The following is a 16,971-nucleotide window of genomic DNA, read 5'->3' as shown; positions in this document are numbered from 1 at the left end:
GAAAGGTACTACAGAAAAATTTATGACAATTTTTTTTAACTATATTGAAAATTTTGCCACCCCTTGTTGAGTTTGTGTACCCCACACCTCGCTGCCATATAATGCAATGGGTTTGATGACTGAGTTCTAATTCGTAGTTCAGTGTTTATTGATCTTTTGATGGCATAGAGAGCCTTTTTTGCTTTGTCTTTTAGTTTATTCACAGCCAAGCTAAAATTTACTTTGTCATGTTCAGTCCTAAATATGTGTAATAATTTACACTTCTCTGTCTCTCTCTCTCTCTCTCTCTCTCTCTCTCTCTCTCTTTCTCTCATCTTTTTTAAAATGAGTCCAGAAGCCGACAGCAAAATCTAACTTTACTTTCAATGTTATCGAACTAAGAGTAACTAGTAATGTCTTTGTGCTCCCTCATGGCAGAGTTTACAGCTCTGATAAGTCTGATCTCTGGCTGTGATTGGCCACCGCAGCCTTAAGCCACAGTGGCACCGGGTTGCGTTTCTCCAAAAGTTGACTCTTTCCGGCCACAGTCCGATGCAGCGCTGCGGTGGCCAAAACACCTGCAGCTGATGCACTACCCCCATTCAAATGAATGAGAGGCCTGGCGTTTTCGCTGCACCGCCTGATTTGGTCTAAAAAGCTTCAAATTCTGGATTTCAAATTCATCCCAGGGGGCTCTAAAATCTACGTTTTTTATTGAGAGTCACGCAATATGACAAGACTTTTTTTTTTTTTGCCAACTTTCACATTTCAGTGCATTTAATGCAAAGACCCTTTATCATAGTGAGAATTACTACATTTTTTCCCCACATACAGTCTGTGAAAAACATATGGGAAAAATTATTCTTCAAGTGAGACAGCCAAACATAGCATGAATCTACAGTGGCAGTAAGCTTTGAGCACAATTAAATATTCTTTTAATAGCAACAATCATTTTAATGTGGATGAACTGCATACTGTACATTCATACTCCAATTGTCTTGGTAGTACACAGTTAAATTTAAAACCACATTCAAATACAAAGTTGAACATCTACAGAACTTAAACACACAAACCTTTTATGAATAACAGCCACTTACTCTGCAATAATGTCATATTGTTGTGTGTTTGTTTCTTGTAATTTGTATTAGGGAGGGACATGCCTGAAGGACACTGCTGTGCCTACCATTTTCTCTTTCTCCAGGGGCAAAGAAGAACAGACAGAATGACAACACTTGTTTCACAAGACATTGAGATTTTGCCAAATTATGACACATGAGGGAGGACAAAAACGTTACTAGGAGAAGGGGAGGACATTTCTCTTCGTTTGATAGTGTTAAAAGTAAAGTTAAACTTTGCTGTCAGCTTCCTGACTCATTTTAAAAAAAGACGAGAGAAAAAAGAGAGAGAGAGAGAGAGAGCTGAGAGCACCAGAGACAGAGAGAGAGCAGCTTTGGTCGAGTGAGCTAGAGAGTGAATGAAGTGAGGGAGCACTGGTAGTGAGAATGCCGATGAATCTGATCAATAAACGTTATTTTCTGATTTGATTTGCTGTTTCACAGCGGTTGTGTTCTAGAGCACAAATAAACACACTCACACCCCCATACACCTCAACCGTGCGGCGGTGGGCTCAACCGCCTGATTTGGTCTGAATATGGCCTAATTACTGTTACAACTGTTACATATCTTTTCGTTTATTTCATGTGTACTTAAGTCATACAAAACAACGTATAACTTTGTGACCTTTAATATGGGTGTGTTCATAATTTGTTACACTGTTGCTTGTGTAGTGGTTATTATTTTTGTTATATAAAATGGATCAGACTAAATATATTTAGAGTAAAAGCACATTCTTAAAAGCTGTCATTCATCAATGTCCTATGTTAATTGCAAATATGTTGGTGATTTCAACTTTTAACAAAATATAATAGTTAATAGTTCTAAATGAAAATATTAAAAAGGTATTTATATGTTAACATTTACCAAATTTTGCATAGATTTTAGCAGAAAGTAAAAAATGAAAAGCTGATGTTATGTACTGTACTGCTGTGGCTCAGGAGGAGGAGCAGGTTGTCCATTAATCGGAAGATCAGCGGTTTGATTCCCGGCTCCTCCAGTCTGCATGTTGAAGTGTCCTTTGGCAAGATACTGAACCCCAAATTGCTCCTGATGGCTGTGCCATCTAATTATGTTTCTATTTGCATCACTATATAAACCTCACAATACCTGAGCATGGGTATATGCCTGAGGAACACCTTCTCAGAGTTTGCAATGTTGCAAATAAATTGGGCTTCTAGGGGGCTTCAAAACTATACAGTATGCCGGTAAGTCTTTGTTTTTGCACTTTGAGCCCTTTTATCCAGCACCTGACCCGCTGGTTGGTTTGGATGTGTCACATTCTTCTGTGTTTAAACTAGACTTCTATCAGAGCAGCAAACTAAAGGCACTCTCCAAACCCTTGTCAGGCTCTGCTGCTGGGTTTAAGGCTCCTTAGTTATCTTCACGTAGAAAGTGAAAATACTCCTGCACACACAGAAATAAACTCTGCAAAATTATTTGTCAACATCTCAGTTCTCAGGTACTTCTGACCTTTCTCAAGACCTTTCAAGACAATTTCTTGAGAAAGGTCAGAAGTCTGAAATGTTGTGTGGGAGTATTTTCACTTTTATCTGTATGGTATGATTGCTTGTCCTTTCAATTGACAGTCAGATTTGAATGTGAAATCTAACATTTTCAGTCAATATTACAGACAAAAGGAATGCAAATATAAATAGATTTTATTGAAACACTGACTAGAAGTTATCATAGATTAACTGTAAAATACATTTTTAAATAAAAGGAAATGAAACAGGAAAAGGTGGACAATATTTAAAACTAACACATAAACTCAACATTAGCGATGACAGTCAGGGCTATGTTTAGGCCTAACAAAATGGGTCCTAAAGGCCAAATTCAAAAGCAGTGACACTGCCAACTGTAAGCAGTTCAATCTGGCATAATACAGACTTTCAAATCAAAACTAAACCACTAGCATTCAGTTCATGTAAAATATTAGAAATTACCCATCTGGAACCTTTACTTGATGGAGGCTCACTGATACATTATGAAACTCTTAAACAGAGATATGATATCGGTGGTAACAGCTTCTTGCAATACTTACAAGTGAAACATTGTCTAACAGAAATACTCAGCCTTTCAAACAACACTCTGCAACAACCTCAATAGTCAATCAATTTAAAATTATGACCTTATGGACCTTATGTCCACCTTATGACTCACAAAAAACAATTCAAAAATCTACAGACTTCCATACATTACAGATCTCCCATTACCAGGCCATGATTGGGAGAAAGCTGTTTGTTTGAAAATCTGTCCCATAATACCAAATGACAACTTTTTCAATGCAAAATTCTAGTTCACCTCACCCAAAATAAACTACACAAAATGGAACTCACAGATAACAACACCTGCACACTACTCGTGACTATTTACATGCCACCTAGCTCTGCCCACTGTTGGGACTACATGTGGACCACAGTTTACCACATGTTTCAAGACTCCAAGAAACCTGAGCCCTGGGGGTTCACACCCAAAGTGTGAAGCTCCACCCATGGATCCAGGTTATCAAAACTAGAGATTCCCCTCTTATCTTGCTCTTTTCTCCACGAGCTGCAGCAGGAGCAGCTCCTTGCTCTCTTTCTCCTTCAGCTGCAGGAGCAGATGCTTGCTCTTTCACACCTCCAGCAGCTGCTGGAGCAGCTCTCTGATTTCTTGTGTGGCCTGCTCACAGCAGACAAACACAGTCTTCTTTACGGCAGAAGACGCAAGAGCCTGCCTAAGACTCAGAAACTAAGTTTCCTTGTGCCAGCAGCTAAAACACAAGTCTGCTGGCCAGTTTAACAAGTACAGGAGCCGCGAAATGGAGTTAGCTTGCCGCTAACTCTACACAAAGGAGTGACCTGGGCCCTCTGCACGACTGGAGTGCTGTCTCCCCAGCAACACCTGCATCTTTCAGCTTCAGAGCCAAAGCCTTCTCAGCCTGACTCACCCACGGATTCACCGGCTACAAAGCAGGACACCACAAAGCATCTCTTCCTTCATGGACTGGTAACAACTGGGCATAGCCTAGCAACACAGTGAAGCATAGTACGGCTAAGCAAGAATGTTTAACTCAAACAATGTACTGTACGTGTATTGATTTGGTTAAGGTTATACATTGAACTGTTGTTGTGATGTCCTTGTTGCCTATAGTCAGGTTACTGCATAGCCACACCGCTAGGTTAATGTTAGCATGCTTAACACATGTTACATCCAGTAACTAGGCCTTGCATGCAACTAACCTCATTTTAACCTGGCACCTTTAGCATACACCAGTTGGCCTTGAATAGAGAACCACACAGTTAAGAGGTTAAAACCTAGTTTGGCGAACTTTGGTTCAGGCAGCACATGTGGTTCCACATGGTCTGGCCTTTTATCTCTGTAGTTCCCTTTATCAGCCAAATTGTCAGCATGCCATGTGCTCAGTCACCAGGTGACTGCAGCCATCTTGCTATTGTCTTCCCTACACACACACACACACACACACACACACACACACACACACACACACACACACACACACACTCACACTTGTATATAGGTACACTTAGCTAGATTAGTATTGTGTGTTGCTTTTACCCTTTTGTTAAATAAATGCTTTTGGATATACCTGTTGTCTGTTTTAATGTTGCACAAGAATGAGTTTTGCCAACCCCTGCTCTGTAAAGAACTCCAAATCCTTCAACCTTAACTAGCTATTGATATGGTGATTTTGTTTATAGTTATTAAATTAATTATTAATCAAAGTCAAATTGATAGATTAGTACACTTTGAGACTGAATTGGCTATCTTTTTCCCTGAGTCCAGGCTGGTGCCCCGTTATTATTAATTCTTATTAATAATTTTATTTATTTTAATAATTAACGATTATCTTTGATAATCGTTAATTATTGCTGATAGCCAAACTTGTAGCCACGGCCCAACACCACTCATTCACACATTATGGATGAACATTACAGGTAAACTATCCTGGAGTAGGTTGCAACATTCTAATCTCACCATCTGTGTGTCTGCTAGGAGAACTTTCCTTTGTTGAATTGCGACTGAAATATGAACTTCCCATATTGGTTGCCTTAACAATAACTTAGAAAAAATCTTACTCAGTTGGAAGAATAGAAATAAACCTTCAACATCCCAATGGCATCTTCTATTATCTTACTATAATTCAATTAAAAGACAAATAGCATTAAAAAAAACAACCACATTTACTCATTTAACAGCTTTTGGCTGATTTTGCCAAGTGGTTGTTGGTAGATTTTGTATGATAGCCCTAGGTCAACAACTGCCTCAGCCGAAATAGTAAAAAGGGGGTAAAAACAGCTGTGCAAAGATACATAAATTACAAGATGCTACATCCAACATGAAAGTTTTAAAATTTACTTGTCAGATTATACCAGTCTGCTACTAGAGTTTTATTACTATGATGGTATTAAAGTATATCTGCTTTTGCCATATTGCCCAAAAAATTGAGTATCCCTAACCTAAGGATAGCAATAAACAAAGCAATATTATGGACAATTTCTAATATCCAACAGTACCCTAGGAGTTGCCTCAGCATATTTGACCCTAGCTCCCACTGTTGCTTGTTGCCTGCAGCAATGCCCATAAAACTGCAGAATATATCACTACCCTAAGCTCAACCAACATCAATTACAGAGGAAAGTTTATGCTTTCTTAGCTAAAGCTAGAAATTTTGCTTGTGCCCTTTAAATATTAAATCAAATGTCTTTGATTTATTTTAAATAAATACTACTACTAATTTGTGAGGTAGGTCACATAGCAAGGCTTATGTAATTAAAACAAGTGTATAGATTACATTTTATTAACTATGCATTACGAGTCTATGTCGACTGCATTTTCTAAGTTGGTTTTATGTTTAGGCCTGTCCAAAGCTCTATAACATGCTAACAATATGCTAGATGGATAGTAGCTAGCTAGCTAGATACATACTTAGCCATCTCTATATTAATATTTGGTACAAACTGGAAATCAGCCTTGTGGTGTGTTCAAATCTTTAGGAAATTCATTCACATATTCTTTATTCACCACCCCTAGGAACAGGAAAGAAATGACAAATGTAAGAACTGCCCAGTCTTTTAATGATATTTGCCAATTCTATGACAATCCTATGCTCTCCCTACCAGCAATATCCAAGCTATGCTTACATGCCTTAAAGAAAATGATGTGGACACAGTCTTCCCAAAGCTGACAAAACTCCTCAAAATAAATGCTACATAGCCAGCGAAAACTGTATCAGTCAAGTGATCATTCTCCAAACTGAAGGGGATCAAGGCCCAGCTTGGAAAGAGACACCCTCAGATTCTCTGCTGTTGTACATTGAGAGGCACATCCCAATTGACCATAATGAGGTCATTAACATTTACAAACTCATGACCGCTCCCCTGACAAGACTGCTCAAAACAGCTAATTCTCAAAATGTTAATAGTTCCATGTTTTTACTACAGATGTGTTTGAGAAATAAACATTTTAAAGTTACCCATTGGCTGTATCCCTTCCTTATATTCTGAGTCACACTATAACATGTTAATCTTAATTGGTGCCTATCAGTTGCCCTTTATATTTTTTCACCCCTACCCCTCAGACAGCCTGAGTCAGCCACTGATCAGTCCTGAAAGAGGGTTCCCACCTGTTGCCTTTGCTGAGGTTTCTTTCTTGCTTTCTGTGTGTATTTTTTCCTTGTCTAAATTGAGGGTCATGTGTTATGCAGATTGTAAAGCCCTTTGAGGCAAGCTTGTGTGCTTTGGTTGAATGTTAAGTACCCCTCAGTTTTATGCTGTTTTTCTTTTCTATGCTTCATCTCAATTGACTTAGATGACAGCATCAGATGTGGATGCTGGGAGATGTGTTTGTGTTATCTGCTATGCATCAAGAAGAAATGGATGTTCTTCTCCATCTTTAGTCGGATGAGGTAAACCAAAGGCCGGCAGACAGAGTTAGCAGGCTGATCTTAGAGGATTCCTCAACTCTTGACATTTTACCAGTTCACTCAGTTTTGTTCCTGCTTTCATCTCTGACTCTGCCTTACACTCTCCTCTGCCCCTGTCAACCTTCACAGCCTGCAGGGAGTCAGCTTCACAGTGGGAAATCCACCTGCTTCACTGATATTAACACACACACACACACACACACACGCACACACACACACTTGATATCTAAAACATCTTTTTTTTTTAATTTAATCAGGACATACTATATTTCCACTCATTGATGCTGTTGCAGCAATTTAGTTAATTCTGCATTGTTTTAAACTCTTAAATTCTGAAGCACAAGACACAAGAAAAGGCAGCAGAAACAAGTGAAATGGGACTTAAATAAATATTTATTTATTTCAGGAATTTGTGCCTTCCAAGTACATATTTAATGTGTGACGGATTACTGTAAACCAGGATGTTTGCTGTAACCAGATAGACTTACAAGTGCTGCTGTCTCAACTTCATTTGAAATGCAATATTCAATTCAATTCACTTTTATTTATATAGCGCCAAAATTACGACAAAAGTCATCTCAGGGCACTTTTCACATAGAGCAGGTCTAGACCGTACTCTTTAATTTACAGACACCCAACAATTCTCCCATGAGCAGCACTTGATGACAGCAGTGAGGAAAAACTCCCCTTTAACGGGAAGAAACCTCAAGCAGAACCCGGCTCTTGGTGGGCGGCCATCTGCTTTGACCGGTTGGATTAAATAAACAAATCTGGTATTCACAGTCTGATCATTTTCAATTATCACTCTGAGTCTTCATTAATCTATTGATTGTTTTCTAATTAATCAATTAATGATTTAGTTCATACACTGTCAGAAAATATTTTAAAAAGTACTAGCACAAGTTATTGTCAAGTAAATCTTCACATTGGAGAAGCTGCAGCAGAGAAGGATTGCATTAGTTGTTTGATACTGTAAATGACTCAACAATGAAAATAGCTGCCAATAACTTTATCCTTTGACAACAGATTACTTCACTGATTATTTTGGCTCTATTTGCTTGTTTTGACAGTTTGTCAAAGTATTATCATAGTGTCCAACAGAGTGGTACAGTATTATATCTTTGAACTAAACAGTAATAATTTATTCTTTACTGCAGAAATAATATTTTTTCAAATGTATCAACTGAGGGCACAAACTGTGGTGGATGCATTAAAGTTTTAGCAATATATCCATGAGTTTGAAGGCTTATCATCAGACATCTGTCTATCTATCTATCTATCTATCTATCTATCTGTCTGTCTGTCTGTCTGTCTGTCTGTCTATCTATCTGTCTGTCTGTCTGTCTGTCTGTCTGTCTGTCTGTCTGTCTGTCTGTCTGTCTATCTATCTATCTATCTATCATTTCCTCACTTATTTACTGTAAGTCATAGTCTAGGAAGCATGATCCCCTTGGTTGCTAGTGAAAACTCAACTCAAAATTGGTTGCAGGTGGGCCCCAAGGGTTTGCAGCTGCTTATGTGGAACAATTTTACATGTCAAACAACACTCTATGACCACCCTCAATGGTCAATCACTTCAAACTTGCAAACAGTCATAATTGGGGAAAAGATCTTGCTGTTACCATGCTGTTTGCAAATCACTCACACAAAAAGGTACAAACTGTGGTGGATACATTACAGTTACAGGAAAATATCCTCAGTCCAGCAGTCACAAAGTAAACAATAGAACTACACTGTTAATGTTACAAAGTTAACTACCAGGAATGCATGCTCACATGCATTCCTGGTAGTTAACTGACCGACACAGTGCATTGCCAGAAGACATGTGACAAAAGTTGATACAGATTCAATTTATTTGCTGGTTGATCCTGCATTGTTTCATGGTGGAAACATGAAAAAACTGTAGTGGAATGTTATCAAATGTTGCCCTCCACATTACTAGGAGCTGTTTTAATGCCATTAGATTTCAGGAACTATTGAATGCATGAGTGTTAACATCCACATTAGGCAGCATACTGACATCAAAGCAGCCTGCTGTGCTGTGAAACAGGATTGCTACAGAAGAGAATGTGAGAAAACACTCATTCAGGAAGAAAGCAGTGAAAATGAGAAGCTGACACGATGGGAAAACAGCAGTTTATCTCATGCAAACATGCAAGTCATCTGTCAGAGTAAATAAAAGAGATGAACTCTGCAACAATAGCAGTTAATACTGAGGGTGCCATTTACACATTATTTTTCTGCCGTTTTTTTCAGTAACACCTATAAAAAATGTCAATTTCCATGCTGAAGGAAAAGTTCTAAATGTGAAAAGAATTCATAGTTTATCAAGGTATAAAAGACATCTGAAACACCATTCCTCATGCAGAGAGTTCCCCTGGAACATGGAATAGATTATATTACAGTAATATAATGAATTAGTGGATGATGGAATCAATGATTGGGCTTCTTATTTTTACATCATACCACTGAAATGGTCCATCCAACACAGGATTACATGGCACATGACAATACAACATATGATTTAAGAACTATGGCAGACACTCATGTTCCAGAGAAAGGAAGACACACCACTGCTGTAGACCACATATTGTACATGCCTCTAAACCAAAGACATTCAGTCAGGGAGTTGACCATTTATAGCAAATGGTTAGATTTGGCAGCTCTGAGGGAGCTCTCAAAGAATCTGAGCAGCGACAAGGCATCTGATGAGAAAGTGAATCCCCCCAAATTAAATTAATTATATCTCAGATGGCAAGATACTATACTGCAAATGAATACACAGTTCAGCGCAAACTGAGCAGCCAGAAGCACATCACCTGCAAGCTTGTGGAAGCCATAAATGCCAATAATTCATCATCTTTCTTGAATCATGATATAAAGGACAATCTGAAATAGACATGCATTTTATTTTCTGTTAAGTTTAACTCAACTAACTAACTGACAAAGCCAATCAAGTTCATCAATACCAACATAATGTTACGTTTCCAGATGTATTGGTAATATAGATTCCTTTCGGGCACATCACATTTCACATCGTTTTCCATATTAAACTCAGTTTCGGTTGATTCTGGAATACACCCTGAGATGCACTGGAACACATCATCAGTGATGTAACCCCGGTCATTGGGGTTCAGATACCCTCATGCAGATGACCAAGCAAGGATTAATCAGACCCTGACATGTGTCCCATGTGGTCTTGTGTTTAGCTCTGTTGAGTGAGAAGTAAAATGGCTACCTTCCACTTCTACAGGTATGCAGCAAACGCTACATCCCTACCTCTCAGTGGCGGTTCTAGCTCATTTAAAGCACAGGGGCCAGGCTGGGGCCAGCTGTTATTTCAGAGAGGTCAGTTAAATTAACTTCAATTGAATTAATGTATTTTCTCAGTATACAGAAATACAGTACCACAAAGCTTATACTCTCATAGAGATCAGTAGCTTACTGTATACTGAAAAAACTGAACACTAAACATTCAAAGTAGAGCTGCAATGATTAATCAATTAGTCGACTGATCACAAATTTTTTTGATAATTGATTTACGTTTTGAGTCATTTTTTAAGAAAAAATGGCAAAATTCTCATGTTCCAGCTTCTTAAATATGAATATTTTCTGGTTTCTTTATAGAACAGATAACTAATCAATTAATCAAGAAAATAATTGACAGATTCATTGATACTAAAAATAAGTTAGGTGCAGCCCTAATTCATAGATCTAAATGTTCAAAAGTATTAGTGCATGTATTATGGGGCCAGAACAGTGACATTTACATTTTGGCAGCGAAAATAAAATTTAGCATTGAAATCAAATCTGCACTGAAAAAAGAAACATGTATTGGCACTGAAACAAGTATAGGCATTGAAAAAAGTTCCACTGAAAAATAAAACACAGGCATTTTAAGAAATTACAATCTTTCATTCTTATTATCTTATTTTATTTTGATATTTTTTGCATGATGATGTGTTTTTCAATGTCAATCTTAAGATTTTTTCTTCATGTCTGTCTTTCTTCAGTGACAGATTTACGTTATCAGTATTTTTTCAGTGTCACTGGTTTTCAGTTTCAACTTTCTCTTTTTCAGTTTCAAATTTCTGTCACCGTTTTGGTGTAGGAGGAGGAGGGCCCTTGCTGGGCCTACATTACCCAGTGTGCCTTGAGATGCGACGCAGATTGGATATTCCAGAGCGAGGTGTCATGGCAGAAGCTTTGGACAGAATCATTCCTATACAAAGTTTATGCTGTTAAAATAATTCACCTATAGAAATCAAGTAGTCCACTTACAGTGTTCATTTTGGGTCTTTTCACATGAGAACATATGGAAAAACATTTTAAAACTATGGTAAATCTATTTTTTTAACTATACTCCCATGATAAGCGGCTGTGGCACCATTATCGCCTACTTGAGGCTGTTGCTGCATGCACACTGAAACCATGATGGGGGAAAAGAAAGTCATTTTCTCTCAGTGAAAAATGTAGTCTCCTCAAAGTTTTTGACAATAAAAGAGGGGAAAGAAGGAATGGATCACTGCTCTCTTAGTCTGTTCTGCTGCCGGGGAAAAGAAGGAACTTGTCATCGGCAAAAGTCAGAACCCACTGCTTCAAAACTCTGCACACACTTGTTTGAAACAGTTGTGCTGTATTTTGAAAAAGTCAATAAAATTCAGAAAATTTGGAAGCTATCCATTTCATTTCTTTATATTCATGTAGACTATAAATAAATAAATAAATTGGCTATATAAATGTCAATTAGATGGTATTCTGCATGAGAAAAAAAAAAACAGTTATAATAATCATCTGCTTATAGTGATATTTGACCCGGACAGACATGATCACTATAAGCGGTTTCCACTGTACTTATATCCCCCTCCCGTCTCTTCACCTCCAACTGCAACTTGTTAATTTTTCACTGATGCTTGTAAACGCTGTGAAAGAGCAAATGTGTCTAAGAGTAGATGATAATGTTGGTAATGGTAAGTTGGTTCTCTTAAGTTATTAATAATTTTAAACATACATCTGATATCATCTAGCCTCCTTATAATATAGACACAGTCAGTGATCTGAGGGCTCATTTATTAACAAATAAAGATAAAACCATAAATAAGGACAAGCGCTGCTCTTCATTTTCCCCACCCAGATTCTTCCTGCTGGTCAGGGGGATCAAACTGTCAACCGTCTAGTTACAAGCTCGCTCCTCTACCTTTTAAGCCATCACTGGCTGCCTGCATGAAATCATATAATTTATGCTTTTGATCTGTCAGCAATTTTCTGCCAGCCATCTCCCTCACCTTGTTAATTGTGGCAATATTGCCCTTTTTGGTGAACAGTCCTTTATATTCTTCATATAGTTTCATCAGCAGGTTTGTTCTGCTGCTGAGAAGAACATCGTTCTAGTTTTCACCTCTTTTTGCAACATAGTATTATGGTCTTTTCGACCATTGACTGTTCTGGGCTGCTTATGTACTCTGTGCATGTGTACACTGCAAGCTTATTCCAGCCTGGCTAGAGTTAGCATTGACTAGACAGGGCTAAGCTGTGTTAGTAGAACAGCATGAGCCTCAAGTGAAAGTTGACGTTAATTCTAGCCAGGCTTTTTCAAGTAAGCTCAGCTTTCTTTAGCTGCGTTGATGGATCACCCCTCTGGACTGTTCTATATATATTTGCAAAACTATTTACAATACTTGACAATTTACAATGATATGTTGGCTGGCTGGATGACTGGTTGGAGGTGGAGAGAGGAAAGCCTGCAGGAGTTAGGGCAAATCAGCCTTTACACCTCGAGCTCTGAGGCTGGAAATAATCCCTGGAACAATTTCCTCACACACACAATCACAATCATTCACTCAGCCAATCAAAGAGGCTCACCTGCAGCCCATTACACGTAGAGCTACCACAGCAGGTTCACCAGCAAGAGAGAGAACCACAAGGACATTCAGTGGGTTAAAGCAAACAAATACACAAAAAAATACACAGTTCACTATATGACCTCTGAGTTGTAACATGTCATGTTTGACAGGGGCATATGCAAATTTCCAGGTTTATATTTATATTCTGGGAAGATACACTGGAATATCTTTGCATGATTTATAGTTCAAGGAACTCCTTATTTATCTTATACTGGCCCTTTATGCAGCCCCTCAGTTCAGCCTCTGCCTGAAATAGGCCATTTTAGCTTCTGTCTCTTTAAGGCTCCCCTACCGATGAGCCCACTCTGTTCTGATTGGCCAGCTTCTAGGAAACCATTATACAAACTATAGTGACAGGATTTCACTACTTTTGTGTCAACTTCTCAAATCCATCGGTACATGTTTGAGATGTATGAGAGTGGACAATGCAAACAACACACCGAAAAACCTTAGCAACAACCTTAGCAACCAAGGCTATGGAAAGGAATGCCATTTATGGCATTTAGGGCATGTGTGATGAGCCGATGTCAGCTCGTCAGCAAGGTAGAAAAAAACGTTGCAATCGAAACGTTCACTGCAGGTTGAAGCCGTGACTTTTGACTTGCAGGCAGCATTTCTTCATACGTTCACCTCAAGTTTTGGAACCTAGACCATGTTTAACAGTATATAAATAACAGAAAACAACAAAAAGTACATTGTGTCCTCTTTAATGTCCCAGTGTATGTGTTGCTGTGTTGGCTAACCATCACTGCTGGCTAACCAGTCTTGCAAAACAACAGAGCTGATATCATTAGCAGCACTGACAAAGAAGCTAGCTAAGTTTCATTTAAATTATGCTGTTAACTTTGTATTGTTGTGAGGCCAGAGTATGACTGGCTTCATGGTTCACTTGAGAGTTTCTTTTAAGCGATTTGTTCATTCACCGTTTCACAGTGACATGACAGTACCTGCCTCTGAATATTTTATACTAATGTAGCCTGGTCATAAATGATGGGACTGGACACAGAGCAAACTTCTTTTTGTGGGGTCTTTAATTCCCCGACTACACTCAATAAAGAGCGGTGTTAATTCTGTAATTTTGAGGGTTTAAGATAATCACAGTGATAACAAAATAATTGTTTTTTCCTTGTTTTGTACTCACTCAACAAACCAATAAGGAAGCAGATATTTCTCCTATGAACAACTTTCCTGAAGCACCTTCCCTAAGAAAACTTGAAATTGGCTTTTAGCCCCTAACTATCTACTATAGTGCTAATAACAATGGTGCAGGTTGACCACCCAGAATATCAGGGTACATTAACACTTACAATAGACAATCTCCAGCTCAATATTTCCTACAGAAAGCTAAATCTAATGAACTCTAGACATGAAGTATCTATAGACAACAGTTGTGGCTTGTTTCCTAAATAAAAAATAGAAATACAACACAAATAAATACATTTGTTCAGCCTGGGGTACACACACCTAGAACCCAACACGGCACTCTATCTCTCCTCTAAATTCAGCAGAAGCATACAAAAAGGGCACAGTTTAGTGAAATAGTCAGCATACTCCCCTATGATGCTATGATTCTATCCATCAGTTTACTTTATCACCACTTACACTGCTCCGCTGTTCAGTGTTTGACCTTTTACCTTTTACCAATCTACAAAAATTGGTAAGAATACAGAATCATCATTCATCAAACTTAGTCTGTTAGCTTAACTATACTCTCATCTACTGATGCTGCTAACCATTTTTGTGTTTGAATAACATTTATCAGGATATTTTTCCTAAAAAAAAGCGAAAAATACACACCTCAGCAGTCACTAGTTTCGCGGTACAGCAGCTTCCTAGTGCGTAAAATCTCATTAGAGCTCTGCACTCTTGCAAGATCTACCCTTAAGCTGGTCTTACAGTGACAGTGCTACCTCAACAGATAGAAACATCAAATAGCCCCAAATACACTCTCTACCGCTTGTTCACATGGCAACACTAAGGTAAACTACTTTTAATGGAAGATTGGCAACCTCACCTGTCTTCCGTTTGGTAGACATTAGTTAGTCTGATGTATCATGTTTGACCACACACTATCTTACAATTAAAAGTGGTTGCAACCCAGCCCGCTGTTTCACCCATTTGAGGAAACGAATTAATTTTGGAGCCAATCCAGTGGCATGGCAGAGGTGCCAACCCGTAGGGCTCCACAGTAGCGGTCATTGCTGTTTTGGTGGCTTGGGTGAACTTTCATTCAGAGCAGGCAGAACAATGCAGGGTTGTTGTGAGGTCATCCGGGATGGTGCAGCATTGGCCAGTCACATACATGCAAGTGCACATTCCTGGTGGATTACTATGAATGCTGTATTTCTACTGCTTACCTTGTGATTGGAAAGATGAAAAATAAAACAGTTGCTGTTGTTTTAACACAGGACTGATTTCAGGCTGAATACTAGCTAACTGGTTGGTTTGGCAATTGTATGTCTGGGTAACCTCCCTGCCTCTGACAAAGTGCAATGCAGTTTCTTCCTGAAGCTTTTCAATAGGAAACATCTGGTTCTGACTCACTTTAAAATGGAAGAGGCTGTGGCTCAGGAGCTAGCTGGAAGATCGGCAGTTTGATTCCTGGCTCCTCCAGTCCGCATGTCAAAATGTCCTTGGGCAAGATACTGAACCCCAAAGTGCTCTTATGTGAATGTGTGTGAATGATTGGATTCCCTCTGATGGGCCGGTTGGGACCTTGCCACCATATGAATGTGTGTGAATGGGTGAATGTGACGCGTAGTGTAAAAAGTGCTTTGAGTGGTCGGAAGACTAGACAGGCGCTATAAAAGTACAGTCCATTTACCATTTCCAAACAGAGCAACCCCACACCCTATTGTCTAACACATAAACCACTACTGTACATGTCCCACATGAAGGGTTTCTTACACACACTGGTGACTGATCATTAGGATTATAGTTCATTTTTAATTGTTCCCTGCCTCGCTGCTTCAGATTGAGTTTTCCTGATTCATGTCCGCAGTGGGCCTGCGGTGGCGGCGTGAATGTGGGGATAGCCCAGGCTAGCCCCTCTCTCATAATGCGATGTGTATTGTATGTGGGAAAATATGAATACGCATGCTCAGAGTGTTTTAGTGTATTCAATGTAGATCACACGAAATTGATGACAAGTGGGGCAGACAGCCTGTAGCCCCACTAAGGCGTCATGTCATATTTCACAGTTGATTGGCTATCTGTCAGACAGAGATCCGCACAGATGCGGAAGCAATGCAAAAGCTGTTGAACCTTTTTGGCTTCATGCGCCACTGAGCAACTTTCATAGGAATGAACGGGGCCCCGCCTCCGACGCTGTATCCAGTTCTCTTTATACATCCATGAGTTCATCTCTGCTGCGTCTAGTTTCATCCTTCGGACCTAGAACTGTTTCTCCATGTCTGATGCTGAACTGTGAGCGGGATTTTCTGTCTTTGCTTTGCTGAGGATAAGTCGGCTGCCCCGCACCTGAGTAACACACAGGCCTGCAACTTTTTTTATTTTGTGTGTGTGTGGGCCCACTGTGGTGTTGAGAGTCCAGTGAAGTATTTGATCTGAGTCTGCTATAGGGAATAGTAGACAAAGGGGCAAGAATTGTGGGATTGTGCCAAAGTAAACTGAGGAGATTTAAGTTTTGGATTGTAACGTTTTGGTATAAGCCAATTTATTTTGTGTCTTTGTTTCAAGTGATTTATTGAGTTGCTAATCTAAGCTTTCACCCCAAACAGGTAAACCTTTGTGGTAGCTACCTTAGGAAACCGGACCCAAGCAGACCATCATTACAGTCTAAAATTAGTGATAGCAACCTAGGCATAATATAGTGTTGGGGTTACACATATAGAGTTCCATATAAAGTACATCTATGGTCTGAGAATGGAGTTGTGGGTTTGAATCCCAACTGTTCTAGCAATTTTGATGCTCAGTGAAAGGATGTTCTCTGTGTTCCAGATGTTTCTGGACTTCCTGGAGCAGCTGCAGACCAAGGACACAGACAGGGAGCAGTGTAAACATGCAAACAAGTTCCACATGCACTCA

The sequence above is a fragment of the Thunnus maccoyii genome, chromosome 1 (assembly GCF_910596095.1).
Source record: "Thunnus maccoyii chromosome 1, fThuMac1.1, whole genome shotgun sequence".
Taxonomy (NCBI): domain Eukaryota; kingdom Metazoa; phylum Chordata; class Actinopteri; order Scombriformes; family Scombridae; genus Thunnus; species Thunnus maccoyii.
Note: the sequence above shows the minus strand (reverse complement) of the source record.